General features: G+C 42.0%; 1 pseudogene; it reads right to left on the bottom strand.

Moving 5' to 3' along the window:
* Positions 1–14271: 14271 nt before the first annotated feature.
* Positions 14272–19930, bottom strand: LOC129681044 (bromodomain-containing protein 4-like; annotated as a pseudogene).
* Between the last annotated feature and the right edge of the window lie 1954 nt (positions 19931–21884).

Below are 21884 nucleotides of genomic sequence, written 5' to 3'. Positions count from 1 at the left end.
CTTGGAGGAGATGAGGGAGGGGGCTGCAGCAGGGATACAAAGTGAATAAATTGTAATAAATTAATATATAAATTAAATTAAATTTAAAAAAAGAAAGGATTACACACACACACACACACACACACACACACACACACACACACACACAAAAGAATTGACCAGAAACTAATTTTTTAATTAGGAGTCAAAATCTAGGAGGAAAAAGCATGGGGTTTGAACCTGAATAGGTTGTGTGCTAATTCTCCTCTGAGTCACTCCTTAGGTATTTATCTTTGGTAATATCTTGCTCAGACAGAGTGCTCTAAAAAAAAAAAAAAAAAAAAAAAAAGCCTAGGACAAGGCTTGTAGGAGGTAAGGTAATTATTCAGGACCAGAAATGGCAAATAAGTGTAGTGAAATGAGGAATAAAGACAAGCCAGTAAAAGAATGGGTTGTTTTGTTATTTGTGATTTTTTTTTTTTTTCTGACTGGTTCTTACTGTCAAAAGCCTTTGGAGAAGCCTTAGCCGTGCTTCACAGAGCTTTTGATCATAGAATGAAATGGATGGAAATCTCTCTTCTGTGTCACTTGTTTTTAAAACTCTACTTTATTTAGGGTGGTTAGGCCTCTACCTTTCTTCTAACCTCCCAACCCTATGTAGGACTGAGAAAGTTAGTGGGAAGAGGGAGCATAGACCTCTTTGCTCTTGGCTGTTTAGGGTCAATAGGGCTTTGAGCCATATACCAGTCTCCGATAACAGCAAAATCAGCCAGCGTCTCATTAAAGCTGCTGTGCCTCAAAGTGTTTCTCTCCATCTGTCTGCTCCAAACTGCCACACTGTCTGTTTCTGGTCTCTTCAAACTGCTACTTGCCACGTGCCAACACCGAATGCCACACCTCAGAGTCCTAAACCATACCCTTCTCTGTGCCACATGCACATGGCAGGCTGTTACAATCTGGCAAAGTCCACAATCCACTCAAGACAATTAACAGCTATGGACAATTAAAGCTCAAACTAAAATCCCACACTGAGGATTAAAAACAAAAACATATTTATATAACATGACTGAGTTTACAAAGAAACCAAAACTTCCATTACACTCTCCCTTGGCTTCTTTCAGACAAGGATAACGATAACACGAGGACTGATACTTCTTCTCTTCTGAGTTGTTCATGTGTGAGTACCAAGCATATTTTCTTAACCTCCCATAGAGGTGAGGAATGCTTTGTGTGTTTGAATGAGAATGTCTCCCCCTGGGCAGTAGTAGGGCACACTTTTAATCTCAGCACTTTAGAGGCAGAGCCAGGCACATCTCTGTGAGTTCTAGGCTAGCCTGGTCTACAGAGCAAGTTCTAAGAAAGCCGGGGTTACAAAGGGTTTGCTCTCCACTCCCACTCTCATTTGTTTGAAAACTTGTTCTCCATTTCGTGATGCTGTTTGTGAAGGTTTTGGGGATGAATCCTTGTTGGGAGAAGTAAGCTAATAGTTGTGGGCTTTGAGACGGCAAAAGCTTTCCCATTCACTCTTTGCTTCATACGTGAGTTCTTCTAATATCTTCTTCTACTTCTTTCTTCAGAGACTGAAAGTTTTTTTTTTTTTTTTCATACAAGTCTTTGACTTGCTTGGTTAGGTTCACACCAAGGTAATTTATGTCCTTTGTGGCTATTGAGAAGGGTGTTGTTTCACTAATTTCTTTCTCAGCCCATTTGTCTTTTGTTTGTTTGTTTGTTTGTTTAATTCTTTATTAATTACACTTTATTCACTTTGTATCCCCCCTGTAGTTCCCCCCTCCTTCCCTCCCAATCCTTCCTTTTCTCTCCTTTCTCCACGCATGCCCCTCCTCAAGTCCACTGATAGGGGAGGTCTTCTTTTCCTTCCCTCTGATCCTAGTCTATTAGGTCTCATCAGGAGTGGCTGCATTGTCTTCCTCTGTGGCCTGATAAGGCTGCTCCCCCCTCAAAGGGAGGTGATTAAAGAGCTGGCCACTGAGTTCATGTCAGAGGCAGTCCCTGTTTCCATTACTATGGAACCCACTTGGACACTCACCTGCCATGGGCTAATCTGTGCATGGGTTCTAGGTTATCTCCATGAATGGTACTTGCTTGGAGTATCAGTCTCAGGAAAGACTCCTCTGCTCAGATTTTTTGGTTCTATTGCTCTCCTTGTGGAGTTCCTGTCCTCTCCAGATCTTACTATTTTCCACTTCTTTCATAAGATTCCCTCCACTCTGCCCAAAGGTTGGCCCACTCTCTCTGTATCTTTTTAACATAGTTCCTGAAGTCCTAGCTAGAGCAATAAGACAATTAAAGGAGATCAAGGGGATACAAATTGGAAAGGAAGAAGTCAAAGTATCACTATATGCACATGATATGATAGTATACATAAGTGCCCTCAAATTTTCTACCAGGGAACTCCTACAGCTGATTAACACCTTCAACAAAGTGGCCAGAAACAAAATTAACTCAAAAAAATCAGCAGTCCTCCTGTATACAAAAGACAAAAGGGCTGCGAAAGAAATTAGGGAAACAACACCCTTCACAATAGCCACAAAGGACATAAAGTACCTTGGTGTGACCCTAACCAAGCAAGTCAAAGAATTGTAAGAAAAAAATTTCCATTCTCTGAAGAAAGAACTAGAAGAAGATATGAGAAGATGGAAAGAGCTCCCATGCTCATGGCTAGGCAGGATTAATATAGTAAAAATGGCCATCTTACCAAAAGCAATCTACAGATTCAGTGTAATTCCCATCAAATTACCAACACAATTCTTACAGACCTTGAAAGACAAATTCTCAACTTCATATGGAACAACAAGAAACCCAGAATTGCTAAAACAATCCTCTACAATAAAAGATCTTCTGGAGGTATCTCCATCCCTGATATCAAGCTGTACTATGCAGCAACAGTAGTAAAAACTGAATGGTACTGGCATAGAAATAGGCTGGCAGATCAATGGAATTGAACAGAAGACCCAGAAATAAACCCACACACTTATAGACACCTAATTTTTTGACAAAGATGCCAAAACCATACATTGGAAAAAAGATAGCATCTTCAACAAATGGTGCTGGTCTAACTGAATATATACATGTAGAAAAATACAAATAGATCCATACTTATCATCCTGCACAAAACTAAAGTCCAAGTGTATCAAAGACCTCAATATAAAACCAGAAACACTAAACCTGTTAGAAGAAAATGTGGGGAAGAGCATAGAACTCATAGGCACAAGAGACAATGTCTTAAACAGAACACCAACAGGACAGGCTCTAAGATCAACAATAAATAAATGCACCTCATGAAACTGAAAACTTCTGTAAAACAAAAGACACTGTTGTCAGAAAAAAATGACAACCTACATATTGGGAAAAGATCTTCACCAACCCTATATCTGACAGAGGGCTAATATACAGAATACATAAAGGACTCAAGAAGTTAAAAGCAACAAATCAAGTAATCCAATTAAAATGAGGTATAGAGCTAAACAGAGAATTCTCAATAGAGGAAAATCAAATGACAAACACTTAAAGAAATGTTCAACATCCTTAGCTATGAGGGAAATGCAAATCAAAACGACCCTGAGATTTCACCTTACACCCATCAGAATGGCTAAGATCAAAAGCTCAAGTGACAACACATGCTGTAGAGGATGTGGAGAAAGGGGAACCCTCCTCCATTGCTGGTGGGAATGTAAACTTGTACAACCACTTTGGAAATCAATCTGGCTCTTTCTCAGACAGTTAGGAATACTGCTACCTCAAGATCCAGGTATACCACTCCTAGGCATATATCCATAGATGCTCAAGTATACAACAAGGACATTTGCTCAACCATGTTTGTAGCAGTTTTATTTGTAATAGCAAGAAGCAGGAAACACCCCAGATACACCCTATTGAAGAATGGATACAGAAACTGTGGTACACAATGGAACACTACTCAGCAATTAAAAACAAGGAAAACATGAAATGTACAGCCAAATGGTGGGATCTACAAAAGATCATCCTGAGTGAGGTATCCCAGAAGCAGAAAGACACATATGCTATATACTCACTTATGAGTGGCTATTAGACATGTAACATAGGATAATCATATTAAAATCTGTAATTTTAATATTAAAAACCTAATGAAGCTAAGCAAGAAGAAGAACTCTGGGTAAGATGCTCAATCCTCATTAGGAAAGGCAAAGGAATGGACATCAAAAGAGGGAGAAAACAGGGAATAGGCCAGGACCAGGAGCCCATCCAGAGGGCAGCTAAAAGACTACCTTTCAGGGTATTAAAGCAGATGCTGAGACTCATAGCCAAACTTTGAGCAGAGTGAAGGGAATCTCATGAAAGAAGGGGGAGATAGAAAGCCCTTGAGAGGTCAGGAGCTCCACAAGGAGAACAACAGAACCAAAAAATCTGGACACAGGGGTCTTTTCTGAGACAGATACCCCAAACAAGAACCATTCATGGAGATAACCTAGAGAACCCCTGCAGAGATGTAACCCATGGCAGTTCAGTGTCCAAGTGGTTACCCTAGTTATGGGAACATGTAGGAAATCTGGACTACTATGAAAAGACCAATCTAAGAATAATAGGTATAGAAGAACAGAAAACACAGCTCAAGACCAAGTAAATGTTTCCCACAAAATCATAGAAGAAAATTTCTGTAACTTAAAGAAGATGATGCTTATAAATGTACAAGAAACATGCAGAACAGAAATAAATTGGAACACATAATACTCAAAACCCTAAACATACTGAACAAAAAAAATATTAAAACCTGCAAGGGAAAAAGACCAAGTACCATATAAAGGAAAACCTATTAGAATTACACCTGACTTCTCAATGAAAACTCTAAAAGCCAGAAGGCCTGGACAGATGTGCTGTAGTCTCTAAGAGACTGCTGATGCCAGCCCAGGAAACCTTAATCCATAGATGAAGAAAACATAGATATCCATAGAAGAAAAACTATAGATGAAGAAAACGAGAAATTCTTGATACAGTCAATTTTCAACAATATCTGTCTCTAACTCTGTCTTTCAGAAGGTACTAGAAGAAACACTTCAACCTAAGGAGGTTAATTACACACAAAAGAAATAAGTAAACATCACCCCAGCAAAATCAAAAGATGGAAGCACACACACACACACACACACACACACACACACACACACACACACACCTCCACCACCACCACTACCGCCACAAACAACAAGAAAATAATGGAATATTATTGTGTATTTCTCAATATAAATGGCCTAATTTCCCCAACTGAAAACACAAACTAACTGAATAGATAGGAAAACAGGATCCACCCTTCTGCTGCATCCAAGAAACCAACATCAACATCAAGGAAAGTCATGATTTCAGCTAACGGGAAGGAAATGATATCCTAAGCAAATGCATCTAAGAGAGCCCATGTAGCCATTTTAATATCTAACAAAATAGACTTCAAACCAAAACTAATCAAAAGAGACAGGGAGCTAACAGACGCTATAAGCCAAGTGGACCTAACACACACACACACACACACACACACACACACACACACACACAGAACATTTCACCAAAATATAAAAGAACATACCTTCTGAACCTCATGAAACTTTCACCAAAGCTGGCCGCATTCTCTGACACAAGCAAGTCTCAGTAGATACAAGACAAGATAATACCCAGCTTCTCTCTGACCATCATGGATTAAATATGTATATCCAAAACAATAGAAAAAAACAGAAAGCCTATAAACTCATGGGAACTGAACAACTCTCTACTGAATAAAAATAGAAAAGACATACATAAAGAAAGAAATTAAAGGCTTTCTAGAATTCAAAGAAAATGAATACCCAGCATACCAAAACTTATCAGACATAATGAAAGTGGCACTAAAAGAAATGCTCATAGCACTACGTAAATCGAGTTCACATAAAAAAAATTGAGAAATCTACTAGCAACTTAAAGGCATACACGAAAGCTCCAGAACAAAAAGAAATAATCACATTCAAGAGTAGACAGCAAGAAATAATAATATAAAATCGATAAAACAGAAAAAACAACAACAAAAAAAAACAATACAAAGATTCAATGAAACAAAGAGTTGGTTTTTTGAGAAAATTAACAAGATAGACAAACCATATCTAAACCAACTGAAAGGCAGAGAGAAAATATCTAAATTAACAAAATCAGAAATGAAAAGGGGGACATAACTGCAGACAGTAAGGAAATCTAAAGAATCGTTAAGAACATACTTTAAAAATCTGTACGCCACCAAGATAGACAACCTAAAAGAAGTGGATAATTTTCTCAGTTAACGTGCCAAAATTAAATCAAGATCAGATAAATATCTTAAATAGACCTATAATGCCTAGTGAAATAGAAACAGTCATTAAAAGTCTCTCGACAACAACAAAAAGGCCAGGGCCAGACAGTCTTAGCATAGAATTCTATCAGACTTTCAAAGAATTAATACCAATACGCATCAAATTATTCCATACAATAGAAACAAAAGGAACATTGCCCAGTTCATTCTATGACGCTATAATTACTCTGATACCTACACCTTATGACACTTCTACAAAGAAAGATAATAATAGACCAACTTCTTTTATGAATTGAGATGCAAAGTATCATCAATAAAATATTTGCAAATTGAATCTAAGAACATATCAGAAAGATTATCCACCATGATCAAGTAGACTTATCCTAACAATGCAGTGGTGGCTCAATATACAAAAAAAAATCAGTAAATGTAATCCACCACATAAGTAGGCTTTCATGAAAATGAAAAGCTTCTATAAGACAAAGGATGTCATCACACATAATGGAAAAAGATTTTTACCAACTCTACATTGGACAGAGGACTAATATCGAAAATACATAAAAGCTCAAAAACTAGGTATCAAGACACCAAATAATCCAATTAAAAATGGGGGACAGAACTAAAGAGAAAAAATTGTCAATTTCATAATCTCATATGTATGAGAAACACTTGAAGTGCTCAACATCCTTAGTCATCGGGGAAATGTATATCAAAACTACTTTGAGGTTCCATCTTACACCTGTCAATAACACAAGTGACAGCTCATGCTGGGAAGGAAGTGGAGCAAGGAGGAACACTCCTCTATTGCTGGCGGGAATGCAAACTTGCACAACCACTGTGGAACTCATAATGGCAGTTCCCCAGAAAGTTGAGAATTGATTTCCTGAAGACCAAGCCGTACCACTCTTGGGTATATACTCCGTCCCTCCCCCGCTTCATTCTAACACCTTGATCGTTCCTCAACCAGGTTCATTGCAAGAAACTAGAAACAACCTAAATGTCCCTCAGCAGAAAATGGATAAAGATAATGTGTCACATTTATATAATGGAGTATTACCCAACTGTGAAAAATATGTCATTATGAAATTTGCAGGCTAGAAAAAAAGAAAAAAAAAGCTCATCCCAAATAAGGTAACCCAGGCACAGAAAGATGAACATGGTATGTTGAAGTGGAAGTAGTTTGGTCATGTGATGTTTTGCTACAAGCTGGGCATATGATGTTTTGTCCAGGTTGGCTAGTAAGACAGCATGTGATGTTTTGCTCTCTCATGTGAGGATTGTGACTTTGGCCAGCTGAGGACATCCATGGGTAGACTTTAAGAACAGGACATACATAGAAGCCTATGCAGAAAGTGACACCGCTTTTTGGATCCACATCACTGCACTGATCTTCATGCTCTGACACTTGGTTTTGCAGAGAGAAATGTTCCAGAGAGCTTCTTTGGGCAATCCAAGTGAGTCTTGTGGCTTTCGCTGACTTCAGGTTGCTACTCCTTTTTGGCCTTTTGGCTTGACTATTGGAGTCATGACAACTGATTCTGGTAATTCCTAAGGACCGTTGACCCTGATCATCAGGAGGTAGATAAAAGAGAACAATAGCCCTTTCCCCTATTAATCCCCTACCTAAGGTTGCAGGAGGGAGTGGTTGGAAGAGAGGCAAAGGTGCATAAGAATTCTAAATAAAGTAGGTTTGGTGAAAAAAATCTAAGCCTACAGTATGTATTTGCATATAAGGAAATATTAACCATTAAGTGAGTGATAATCCATAGACACAGAGAGGTTAGCTAAAGAGGACCGATCTGGGGGAAACTCCGTGGGAGGTGGAAATAAAACAGATTTTATTGGAGGACCAGGGATGGGTGGTGATCCAAGTGTGATATCAGGTGTCAGGGAATGGAGGGGAGGGGGAAGGAGAGGCAGCATTAATGAGGGGACATTTGGGGGATGTTGTGGAAAACTGGTAGAGTGGAAAAGTTCTGAGTTCTCGAAAGTGATCTTAATGAGGACTTTTAGTAATGGGGGAATATATTGTCTCAGCTGGCCATCACTTATAAACAGGCAAGGCTAGCAGTTAAGGACTGGGTTGCATTTATTGGTTATTGGTCAAGAGGTACCATGACTATAGCTAAGTCAGAGGGTAGCTTTCCACAAACAGTGGAGTACCATTGCTGAGGACAAGATCCCACAACTCATTGAACATGGAAAAGTTGAGATAGTGCCTACATGAATCCCCACCCTGACATTCTTGTCTCTTGCAAGAAAATACTCTGCAGACTACTGAAAAAAAAAACAAAACAAAACAAAAAAAACAAAAAACAAAAAAAAAAAAAAAAACAGAGATACATATGGATACCAACCCAGCCACAAAACCACTGACCTACGATCTGTCCTGCCTGCAAAATATGCTAGGCCAATGGTTGTACAGAACTTGTGAGAGTAGCCAACAGATTTCTGATTGATTAAGGCCTGCTCCACTAAAGGAACCCACACCTGATTCTACTTAGATAACCAAGACCAGAGACTAGAGAGCCCAGTGACCTGGGGTAAAGCCAAACACTACTTCAGAAGCATGGAGCCCATGCCTTACATTGCATGGAATGCCAGGAACTGGGGATTCCAGCCCAGAAGCAACATGGTTGACAAAGAAAAATCAGTGAAATGATTCCAAGTGATATTCTGCTATATTCGTAGAGCATTGCCTTGTCTGGTCATCATTAGATAGGCTTCCTCTGGCAGTAGATGAAAGTGGGTGCAGAGACCGACAGCCAGACATTATGCAGAGAGACTCTAAATTGGAGGTCTCCATCAGGTCACTACCCTTGGAGGTGGAGGAACCTTGCAGAGGAGGAAGAGAAAATTTTATAGGAGTCAGGGGATGGAGGACAATAGGAGATCATGGCCCACTGAATCAGGGCCCACATGGGCCAACAGAGACTGGAGCAGCAAGCACAGGGCCTGCACAGGTCTATACCAGGAGCTCTGCTTACATATGGTGGTTGTCAGCTTGGTGTTTTTGTGGGATGCCTAATAATGGGAGTGAGTGTATCTCTGACTCTTTTTGTGCTCTTGCAATTCTTTTCCTCCTGTTGGGTTGCTGAGTCCAACTTCAATATAATAGTTTTGCTTAATCTTGTTATATTTTATTTTGTCATGTTTGATTGTTATATCTTAGAAGCCTGTTCTTTGTTAAGAAGAGACAGAAAAGGAGTAGTCCCTGAGTGGAGGAAGGGGGATAAGAGGAGAGAGGAGGTGGAGGGAAACTGGGAAGATTAGATGGAGGGGAAATTATAATCAGGATATATTGTATGAGAAAACAATCTATTTTCAACAAAATCAGAAAAAAAAGAAAATGCTTACTCAATGATAGTTTTTTTTAAATTAAATATATTTTTATTAATTACAATGTATTCATTTTGTATACCAGTTGTAGCCCCCCCCTTGTCCCCTTCCAAATCCATCCTTACTCCCTCTTCTTTTTTTTTTTGTATTTTATTTTTTTCTTATCAGTTACATTTTATTAACTCTGTACCCCAGCCGTGTCCCGATCCCTCATTCCCTCCCAGTCCCTCCCTCCCTCCCTCATCTCCACCATGCCCCTTGCCAAGTCCACTGATAGGAGGGACCTCCTCCCCATTCATCTGATCCTGTTTTATCAGGTATCTTCAGGACTGGTTGCAAAGCTCTCCTCTGTGGCCTAACAGGACTGCTCCTCCCTTGGGGGGTGGGGAGGCCAAAGAGCCAGTCATTGAGTTCCTGTTAGAAATAGTCCTTGTTCCCCACACTATGGGAAACCAATTGGTTACTGCGCTACCACAGGCTACATCTGAGCAGAGGTTCTAGGTTACATTCATACATGGTCCTTGGTTGCATGTCAGTCTCAGAAAAGACCCTGTGCCCAGATATCTTTGGTCCTTGTGGAGCTCCTATCCTTTCCTCATCAGACTAACTCCCCTTCTTTCTTATGATTCCCTGTACTCTGCCAAAGGTTTGGTCATGAGCCTTTGCTTTGAAAACACTGCTAGATAGAGTCTTTCCAATGTGCTCAGTAGACTCCTGTCAATGTTCAATGCACATCCCCTCTGTCTTTCAAAACGAGGATTGATCATCTTACCCCATGTCTACTCTCTTAATTATCTTTTTTAGGTGTTTTTTCATTGCCTTTTATTTCATTGACTTGTATCTCACTGTATATATATATATATATATATATATATATATATATATATATATAATGGTTTTTTGTGATTTCAACTTTTATGAATTTCTAATTTTAATCTTCTATTGTGAATTTATCACCTCAAAACATATTTATACCACTTGAAACAAGCTAATATTATGCTGTGTAGGAACAACTGTTGTATATTCAACCCCAACAATACTGTCATCCTTTTTTGTAAACAAAATAATTAGGTATATCTCATTTTTAAAAAATCCCATCATAAGTACTATACATGTTGGTAATTCTAGCATGTCGGAGACAGAAGCAGGAGGATTCTGCATTTGCTTCCAGCCTAGGTTATATAGCAAGACGCTTTCTCAAAAACATATAAATGAATGAGTAAGTAAATGATTAAAAACATAAAATAACGTCACATATGTCAACTAAGATAACAAATCCTTAGTGTTAGAAATAAAACTTTGACAGGCAGGTATGTGTCTTGGGACTTTTGACTAGGAGAGAGGAAAAAAATAATAATTTTACTTTCAATCCAGAAATTTTGTATGCGCACCTGGAGGGTTGGGAGAGGAGAATTTAGGAAGTGGATATTATGCTCTATTTCCTTTTTAGAATCCAGTTTTACTTTCAACCAGTATGGGATTTGTCTTCATTTGTACCTCCACAAACACATGACCATAGATTTCCTATTTATGACATCTCTGAAGAGTTGGTGCATGAGTCCTGCTTCTACTCTACACACATGTGAGCCTAGCACTTTCATTTGCTATGTATCCATATTTCAGGGTATGAGAGTATAGCCTCTTTTGCTCCCCAGAATATCCTCCATTCCCGACGGTGTCTGGTATGTAATAGGCTTGTTAGTATTCATCGAAAACACTGAGCACAATGGGATTGCAGAGGCTTTTGATATGAGACATTTTCTCAGTGGTAGCGTAATTTAATTTATAGATGACAACTGAATTTTAAACAAATGTTTAGGAGAAGAAACTCAAGTACTTATAGGTTGTTAAATGAAAATAAAATTCAGTGAAATGTTTTTCTTAAGCATCTAAGGGATCATATATAAAACACTAATGAAATGGCTGTTATAGAAGCCCAAATTCTTACAGTTGTTTACTGCATAGACACCTTATATGATTCGTGCAGATCGAAGCTATTAATTTGAATGACTCTAAAAAAATAATGTATATAGGCATTTATAGTTCATCATTATAATGTAGCAATATTTCCCCCTTTGTTTTACTAGATTCCCACAGTGCCTACCAGTCATGAATAAATTTATGTACTTGTTTTTCATATCAAAGCAAATGGTTATGGGAATAAAATGTCTTCTTTTGTATTTTCCCCACAAGCAAATGAAACAAAGGACATATGGATAAGGAGAATAAGTCACATCACTCAGAAATTAGAACTAGATTCCCGTTAATAATTTTCAGACTCAGAAACATTTATTATTGGCTAATATTTGTACAAAAGACATTTTAATTTGTTTTTTGAAATAATGTTTCAAATAGATATGATTTTAAGTTCAAGTAAATGTTTTCTGAGATAAGAAATGACTGTGTATTTACTGGATCATCAATATATAGAGATGATCATAGATCACCGACAAGGACAAATAATACAGTGTAATATATTTATTAGAACACAGTGAGAATTAATTCACTGGAAAGAAAATAGGACACTTTAGCCAATTCATATGACTTCTGAAAAGTTATATAAAAAGCCAAATCTTATGAAATACTGTAGCAGAAAAGAGATCTGTAGAAAGCAAGCCTGAGAGGAATGTTCAATAGTCAGATAATCAGTGATAACAAAGCTTAAGAAAATAGTGAAATTAATTCTGTGCTTGTTTTCAGAAGGTAGTGAAGAAGAGAAAGAACTTGTTTCAAAAGTACAAAACTATTTACAAGGGTTATGTCAATTTCTATTCCTATATTAGTGGTAGTTTTTTTTTTTCCTATTTCGAAAAATAGAATTCAAAGAAATTGATTGAATAAGTGTTTTCAAATCATACTATCAGCTTAAAAGTCCAGTTGAATCAAATCCATTCTGTTCTCACCACAAGGTGCCCATTCTCTTAGGAGATAGATCCTCTGCACTTGTAGCTGTTTGTGGGAATAGTCCCAAACCTCAGTTATATGTCCTGAAGGCACTAGTAAAATGATTCTGCTTTCTAACCCTTCCATTCTTATGGAGTGTCGGAACTTTGCCATAACTTGCTTTAAAAATTTATTTAAGTTTATTTACTTTACATCCCAAGGGTACCCCCTCTTTCCCTTCCTCCCAGTACTCCTCCCCGTCCTATCCTCTTCCCCTCTTCCAAGAAAAGGAGAGCCCTTTCTCCCTGTATCAACCCTCCGTACCACAAGAAGTCACATCAGGACTGAGCATATACTCATCCACTGATGCCTGGCAAGGTAGCCCTGCCGTGGGGAAGTGATCAAAAAGCAGGCAATAGAGTCTGTGTTAGAAGCAACAACATCCCCCCCCACACTTGCCAGCTATCCCACATGAAGACCAAGCCACCCATCAGCCACATTTGTGCAGGGGGCCTAGGTCCAGACTGTGCATGTTCCTTAGTTGATGTCTCAGTCTCTGTAAGCCCCCATGGGTCTGGGTTAGTTGTCTTTGTTGGTCTTTTTGCGAGGTTCCTGCCCCCTCCAGGCCTCTTACCCTCCCCCCCCCACTTCCACAAAAGAGGGAACAGAGATTGAGGGGATGTCCAATCAATGACTGGCCCAACCTGAGACCCACCTGACAGTAGGGAGTCAGCCCCTGACAATATTAATGATGCTCTGCTATGCTTGCAGACAGGAGCCTGACATGGGGGGATCCACCCAGCAGCAGATTGAAACAGATGCTGGGACTTGCTTTTTGTTTTTAAACCACCCTTGGACAATTGTTATTCATATTTAACAATTAAAAGAAATTGGATCACTGAGGATAAATTGTTATCTTTGCTTATGCAGAACAGAAATCGATGAACTAAGATGTGAAACCTGTTAGGGTCACTGCTGAACACACATTCTTAACAGCTGAGTTAAAAAGTCGCACTAAAATGTCTAAAGTGGGGAAAGTATAACTCTGCTTCTTTATTACAGATTTTACTTTCTCTTAGTGATGTGCCTTTCAGAAAGGCATCTAAGGTGGTATGTATATGTGCACTGAGGAAAGGAATCTCATATTTAATTCTTTAATCCACTTAATGATTGTCTCATGACTCATATATGTTGGGAAAGCAGACTTCTGTTCCCTAAAACAAAAGACACATTTATTTATTCATCTATCTATCTATCCATCCATCCATCCATCATCCATCTATCTATTTTTAAAAAGCGAGGTGTAAGAGAGAGGTGTGCTTATTTAATGATCAGACAATATACATATTCACCATATGAGAGTCAAACGAGTCAGTGGACTCCAGAGTTTGGCCAGCACCGAGCCACCAGCACTGGGTGTAGAGTGGGCTCTCATGGAATGTGTTCTCCCTATACTGTGTATATGAGGTCTCTGCCCTGCAAGCAGGGACACAGGCCTTGGATCCAGCCAGCACTTGGCTCATAATGAGGTGTTCTCTGAGCTGATGTTCTCTGAGGGGGTGGCATATGGTAGGACGTACATCTGGCTGGCTGTAAGCCAGATGGGTTCCATCATCCTCAGCTGCCAGTCAGGCCTGCTCGGGGCAGAGCACGCAGGAGAGCCAGGCCCAGAGACATCCCTGGCCGCTGCTACTGCCTCGTCTGCCACCCCTAACACAATGGAGAGATTTCTTGTTAATTTTTTTTTTTCCATAAAAATTCGGAAGTCACCTAGGTACTTTCAACTTGTTTTCTTCTTCAAATATTGACGAAAGATAACTCTGGAAATTCATGTCAATCTTAGTTGCCATTTCCTCCCTGTCCCTCCATTCCTGCTCTTGTTTTCAGGCCAGTTCCCTCTGCTGTTCCAGCATAGACTGGGTCAAGCTCTGGCCTGGAGGGCAGTGGCAGTGGCCACAGCAGCTGCTGCCTCCTCCTCCTCCTCCTGCTGCTGTTGCTGCTCCTGGCCCTGTGGTACCTCCTCATGGGTTGTTTCAGCTCACCCTCATCCTCTGGCTCTTCATGCATACCTGTCTCAGCTGCTCCTTCTCTGCATGCTTAGCCTGAGCCTTCAGGGTTTTTTTTTCTCCTGAACAGCATGGTGGTAGAAATGCTCCAAACTCTTGCTTGAGGACTTGGCTGTGAAGGATGGGGTTGTCGGATGCTTCTGTACCTGGCTGGCCCAGGAGCCCCTGTTCTTAATTTTTGGTCCTTTTTGGGGAGTCGCTGGTGTTTTTGGATCCTGTTTCTGTTTGTTCTTGTCAGGGGCCCATGATGGGGGTGTATTCTACCCTGGGGGCCAGATCACAGGCCTCCCTACATCTATAGGCTTCATCTCAGGTGGCTGGAGCAGGTGGACTGGGGCTTTGATGCTCTCTGGCTGCTTGCGGGTAGGGGTGGCGCTCTGGTCAGAGTGAGGTGCTGAAAGCTCATTGCCTTTACTGCCACCAGGGGCTGGGACAGGACGGCTGAGGATGGATGCAGCTCCTGCTTCTTAGGCTGGACCTTTTGCTGGAGTGGAGGCTGATGGGCCAGGCTCTGGAATTGTGGCATCTGATATGTGGTAACCTAAGTGGAGAGAGAGCTTCATGATGGTGAAGGGTCTGACCTGTGGTGGCAGGTGAAGGGTGATGCCAAATGACATGCTAAGGCTTGGCAGGCTGTGGTGGATGGTGGAGGCTGCTGGATGTGAGTAGATGGATGGCAAGTGAACAGGCTGTGGAGCTGGGGCTGGTGTTGTTGCATGGGTGGTGGTTGGAGTTGCTGCTGGAGCTGCTGCTGCTGCTGCTGCACAGAAGGGTGGCACGGAGGAGGCAAAGGAGGTGGGGGCTGGGACTGCACCTTCACAGAAAGGAGTAGTGGTGTGGAGGGCTGCACCTTTCACAGCTGTAGGTACAACTGCATCTGCATAAAAGAGAGGGGTAGGGCAGGTGGCCTTTCATTCTCCAGCAGCACCTGGGGTCGGGGGTGAACCATGGGTGGTTGTGGAAGCAGTGTGGGGAAGGCTGGGCCAGGGCAGGCTGCATGGCTGGGGGTTGAGTAGGCTTTGGAGACACACGCAAAGCTGGAGGAGAGATCATGGCATGCTGGTTGAGGTGGGGTGGAGCGCTGTGCTCAGGTGGCTGGAGCAGGTGAGGAGACAGCTCTAGTGGCTGTGGTTGCAGGATGGGCCGGATGAAGTGGCCAATAGGGTCAAAGCCACTGCCTGGCAGCTGTGGTTCCAGGATAGGTACCTGGGCAGTGGTGAAGGGTATGGGCAAGGACTTCATCCCTGGACCAGTCTTAATGTGGCATGGAGGGCATCTGTGGCAGGATGAGGTCTGCTGCTGCTGCTGTGGAGATGGGGGGTGGAGGAGGCTGCTGGGGAGGTGGGGGTGGCTGCTAGGCTACAGGAGCCAGAGCTAGGTGGATCTGTGGATGGTGATGGTGATGATGCTTTTCCTGGTACCTCCCATGGTGTCCCCCCCCTTTTTTTTTTTTTTACTTAAAAAGCCCTCTGTGTTTCAGAGTTTCTGCTGTCAGAGGAGCTGGATTTGCTGGTGCCCTCCGACTCAGAGGATGAGAAACCCTTCATCTTGGAAGAACCAGAAATCACATCAATGATTTCAGCTTCAAGTTTCCTTTTCTTCCTCCAACAGGAGGTGACATAGTACTTCAACTCTGGAGGTGTGGACAGTTTCAGGGTCTCAAAGTCAATCTCAATCTCATCAGGGTTGGAGTCCTTGAGTGACGCCTCCCTCGACTGGATGATGTGTACCACATGGCCTATCTTCTCACCAGGAAGTTTGTTGCTGTGTAGACTTAGCTGCCGTTTCTCCTCACAGGACATGTGCTTACACTTGATCTCTTCTTCTGATTCATGTGGGGCATGGCTTGCTCTTCATGGGCACTGGTTCCTTTTTGGCTCACATCGCTGTCACTGCTGTTACTTTTCTTTGTATTTTGGGGAGGAAGTTCCTTGGTTTTGGATTTATTTTCCTCCACTTCTTCTTTATTCTTGTGCTTTACTTTTTCTTTTTCTTCTTGTCCTCCTTTTTCTTTGATTTGTTCTGCTGTGGCTATGAGAGGATTGCTGCATGCATGGTTTTGAGCTGCTCCTAGAGTTCAGCCAACAGCTGGGCTTGCTCTTCCTGGCAGTCGTCGGTGGAACTGTCACTGTCGGCAGAACTAACACTGCTGCTGTCAGTAGATGAGGGCGAGGCCACCACCTTTGTTGGGGTTGGCACTTCAGGGGAGGACACCGTAACAAATGGCTCTTCAGGCTCCTTAGGCTCCTTAGGCATCTTGGCAAAGTGTATTTCAAACACATCTTAGAGTTTTCTAGCCATGGCTATCACTTCATGGTCAGGGGCGGGGGTGTTACTTGTAGCAGTTGGAGAACATCAATAGGACATTAGCACCAACTTCCAAGACATCTTTGTATTCATGGGACTCTAGTTTAGACTTGACTGTGTGCATGTCCATGGGATGTTTAATGATGTTGCAGTAGTCATGTAGACCCAGTGTTCCACACCCACAGGCTTGTGGAAGGGCCAGGCACAGGCAGCGTGTTTCCTGGCAAACGTCTCCTTGAGGATGCCACTGCAGCGCTTTGGCTGCTCAGAGATCTTGCTGTTCTTCTCTGGTGCTGGGTGCTGCTGTGAGTTCTGTTCATCCTCCTGAGTTTAGTTCATCCTTCTTTGGTGTTGGGATCCGTAAGCAGGCATCTCTCTGGCCAGTCCCAAGGGACCCGACAAACCGGATATCAGGCATTTGTGAAGCCACCTCCAGACCACCTGAAACTACCTGCACATGTTCTGGGTCACCTTTTAAGAGAACTTACACCACCTTCAATCTCTCTTTCTCTCTTGCCCTACCTAGAGATAGTCTTTGGAACCCCTTCCCCCTTCCCTTAATAAACTGCCCACATGGAACCAGTCATGTGGCATGATTTGTGAACCCACCATGTAACTTTTCTGCACAATCCTAACATTGGTGCATTGGCCAGGAATAGATGCTTTCAGTGGTATGGTGAGTGCTTTGTTGCTGGCACCACACCAGAGCTGCCAGAAACCTATTTCTTTCCGAATCTGCCCGCGGCCTACTTTCCAGCAGCCAGGTTGCTATCTGCTGCATGCAACACCAGTGTTCTCTCTCCTCCTTCTCTTAGCTACCCTACCTACCAGTTGTGATATGTTGCTTCCTTTACCAGCCTCTCAAATGGACTCCCAAGTCTGGGATATCCAAAATCCCCTCTGCTGCATCATTCCCCTGTAGTCATTCAGCTACAGGATCCCACCCAGGATATTACCCAATCCCTGGGGGTTGGAGAATTAGAGAAGGTAATTAAACACGCCTCTGAGGTCATTGCTTCTCCAACATCCCCCCTTCTAAATAATACAAACCTGTCATTTCGTCTCCTACTTCAGGCTCTGACCTCGGCCTACAAGTTCCTTAATGTAATTCAACCAGGCCATTTTACAGCTTGCTGGCTGTGTGTCCCACCTGGGACAAACTCAGAACTACCACTGACAGCTTCTCTGGTGACTCTGTCAAGTAACCTTGCTTCACCATTCACTAACTGCCCTGACTCTGATGTTTCTACAACCCCCTACCTTTTTCATATAACCCTCTTTGGCATGGCAAGCTGTTTCAAGGCATCAGGGACACACTCTGTAAGAATAATCCTTGATACTTCATCTCAACCCCAATGCCCTACTGATAATAATACCTTTATTCTTTGTGGTACTCAGGTCTACCATCATCTGCCTGTTGGTTGGTCAGGAGTTTGCATGCTGGTGCTTCTCTTCCCCGAGCTGGGGATGATAAATGAAAAGGACCCCCTACAAATCCCGGTCATGGACTCAATAGCTGTCCAGCAGGATAAGGGGGCAATTAAAATCTTGCCCCTTTCAGTTGTTGCAGGAATCATGGCAGCTGTTGAGACTGGTACAGCAGGACTAGCCAATTCACTGACTTTGTATTATCAGCTTTCTTCCCAGTTCATCCAGGACTGCCAGCAAGTGGCTCAGACGATACTAACTCTCCAAGGGCAGATCAACTCACTGGCAGCAGTAGTATATCAAAACCAACATGGATTGGATCTCACAGCTAAAGAAGGTGGCCTTTGCATCTTCCTCCAGGAGGAATGCTGTTTTTATGTCAACCAGTTGGGTATGGTAAAAGACAAAATCCAACAACTCCAGACAAATCTACAAAAGCGAAGGGAACAGCTTGAGGCCTCTAGCTCTTGGGCCTTTGAGAACCCCATATGGAAATGGATTCTGCCCTTCCTCACACCCCTTCTGCTCATCTTTCTGCTTTTGCTTTTTGTACCCTCTTTATTAACTTCCTCTCTACATTCCCTTTCCCTCTTCCCTTAATAGACCTCCCACATGGAACCAGTCCTGTGGCGTGATTTGTGAGCCCATTGTGTAACAATCCTAACATTTGGGAGCTCCACAGATCTGCTGTTCTCCTGCTAAGGACCCAAATTGATGGTCTTTGGCTCTGGAACTAGTGAGGGCAGCTCATGAATGGGGTTGATAGTGGTATCTGCTTTCCTCTTCACCCATTTCTTTGTCTTCACAGGCTGTGGGGTGGTTGCAATGATGGGTGGGTGATTCTGCGCAGCCTATGGAGCTGGTGCAGGTGGGGGTGGTGGCTGGGGGGTACTGGTGGAGGCCTATGAATTGGCTCAGGCAGAGCTCCATTGTCATGAGAGGAGGCTGAGCCATGAGGTCTGGGGTGAAGCAGGAAAGGGGTGAGTTGTGGCCTATTCCTCCATGGGTGGGAGAGGCTTTTGCTGAGGCATATGCAGAGCAGTTGTTGCTTTAGTAGTGTTTGGTACTATGCTACACCAGGCTTTGCTGTCCCTATTTCTTTCCTCCTTCATCCTCTTCCCTTTGCCTGGATTATAATGATCTCAGTTTCTTCTGTGGGCAGTTCATTAATTTTTTTTTTTTTTTTTTTTGCCAGAAGAGCTTCTCCAGCTGTCATCTCCAAACTTCATGTAGATATAACAATTTTTAGACATAGTGCTGAAGTCCTGGATGCATTCCTGAACATTCCAGTTAATAGTTCTGAGCACTTCTTTTTTGTTTCCATATCCATGGGTATTTAAATGATCTTATGGTAACCAGGGAGGTTCAGCTTGATGGCATCCAAGGCTGCTGCAAAAAGCCACACAAACTGGTGTTTCCATAGTGTCTTGAGCAGATGTTGCAGTTGATTGTCCTGTCTCTTGGGCTTATTAGGGTTGGAGGTCTCTGAGGGTGGAAGATTGGTCCTGGCTGCATTTGCTTGCTGTGGCTGAGCCTGTGCCTCCACTGTAGACATTTGGGAGTTTCTAGTCCAACCCTCATTTACTGAAAAATTTCTCAATCTTCTCCCAGGGCTGCTCTCCATAACAGCAGGCACTCTGAGATGCTAGGCTGCATGCTGCTTTCTGTGCTGGCCAGCTGTGCCTAGCCCGTGCTGTCTGCTGAGCTCATACTCTCAGGTCCCACTCACCCATGGGCACCATTGGTTCAGTTTCTTGGCTGCAAGAGAGCAGACCACAAAAGATATATTTAGTCAGTAGTAAATAGGATATAAAATGTAAAAGGTGTTGTTATGCCCAAGTCTCACAGACCCCAAAGACCAGCAAGGGGTCGATTCCGATGCAAACCCAGCAGGGTCTTTTATTACAAGCTTGAGCTTGGGCCCACACTGTCACCAATGCAGTGGTGTAGAGTGTAGAGCCCAAGGTCAGGGAGAAGAGGGTTTTATTGGTTGACAATGAAGTTGGAGAAATTACAGCTTAGCAGTTACACAGCTTGGTGACATTGAGCAAGGGCAAGCTTGTTATAAGGTGATTGTGGCTAACTAATATTGAGTAAGCTATCTATAGATCTCAGGAATGTTAGGTTTTGTGCCATGGAAGTTCTATTATCATGATGGGCTGCCCAGCACAGATGCCCCACCTTGAAATAAGATACCTTCCCATTCGTGTGGCTATCTTTAGGTTATTCCTTGGGTAGGGAATTTTATTATCTTCTTCTTATAATTGTTGACCTATGGCCTAATTCCTGGAGGAGGTCACTGGATTCTGGGGTGGGAGGGGGAGTCAGGCCTGTTCTCTCAGGGTATGGCTTGAAACATGAGATATGTGAACATGTAGTAAAAGGATGTATGTTGAGGACAAATCAAAACAGAAAAGGTAGAATTATTTGATTTATTTGGTAGCTAAAGAGGACTACTAATGGACTGAACACAAGTGGAGATTTGCTTTTGGGGGATTAACATGGCATAATTGGACATGGAACACTAGAGTGGAGAAATGTTTGAACAAAAAAGTTCAGTTGAAGGACCTCTTGAAAAATATTTTACCCTGTATATATCTACTAGTCAAATATCATTGTTACAGAAAACGAATCCTTCTGTATTAGCTGTGATCAAATACAATACAAAAAGTGGCTTAAGTAGTAGAATTTTACTTTCACACTTTTTGGCATCTGAGATTTCCAAGACCAAGATAATGGCATGGTGTGGTTTGTGGTTATGATCCTCTTTCTTCCTGGCTTAAAGATGGCTGTCTTTAGCACAGTGGTGGACACCTGTAATCCTAGTACTCAGAGAGTCAGAGACAGGCAGATCGCTGTGAGTTTGAGGTCAGCCTGGTCTACAAAGTGAGTCCAGGACAGTCAAGGCTATACAGAGAAACTCTGTCTCAAAAAATAAAAAAACAAAAAACAAACAAACAAAAAAGATGGCTGTCTTCTCCCTATGTCAACTTCTTATGGGAAATAAAGAAAGACTAGATAGGGCAGGAGAGAAAGAGAGATGTAGAGAGATTCTTTGCATTGTTCTTTGTTTTTTGAGATAGGGTCTCTCTCTATAGGACTGGCTGTCTTGGAACTCATGGAGATCTGCTTGCTTATGCCTTTCTGAGTGCTGGGATTATAGGCATGTACCGCTATGCTCAGTTAACATCCCTTCTTATAAGACCATCAGTTCTATTTATATTGCTCCAATTACATCCCAAATGCTTCATCTCAAATTCTTTCATACCAAGTCAGGCTTTCAACATACACGTTTGTAAAGGATACAAACATTAATCCATGAGACCTCAAGTTTCCATGGTTAACACAAAAGATTTAGTGAAATATAAAACAGGTGCTTCTAAATGTCAGGAAGCTTTTTAAAACTACTCATTTGGGGACCTGCCTGTATTATCCTCCTTTTTACTCTGTAATAGAGCCTTAAAGTCCTTTACATTTGATAACTGGGTAAGGAGAATGGAGGAAGAGCATGCATGGGAGATTTTATAGGCCATTTCTAAAAGTGTTTCACATATATTACTTCTGTCACACTCCTTAGA

This window comes from Psammomys obesus, unplaced genomic scaffold (genome assembly GCF_907164565.1).
Source record: "Psammomys obesus unplaced genomic scaffold, mPsaObe1.curated_primary_1811, whole genome shotgun sequence".
In the NCBI taxonomy this organism is placed as follows: Eukaryota; Metazoa; Chordata; class Mammalia; order Rodentia; family Muridae; genus Psammomys; species Psammomys obesus.
Note: the sequence above shows the minus strand (reverse complement) of the source record. Positions and strands in the feature narration are given on the sequence as shown.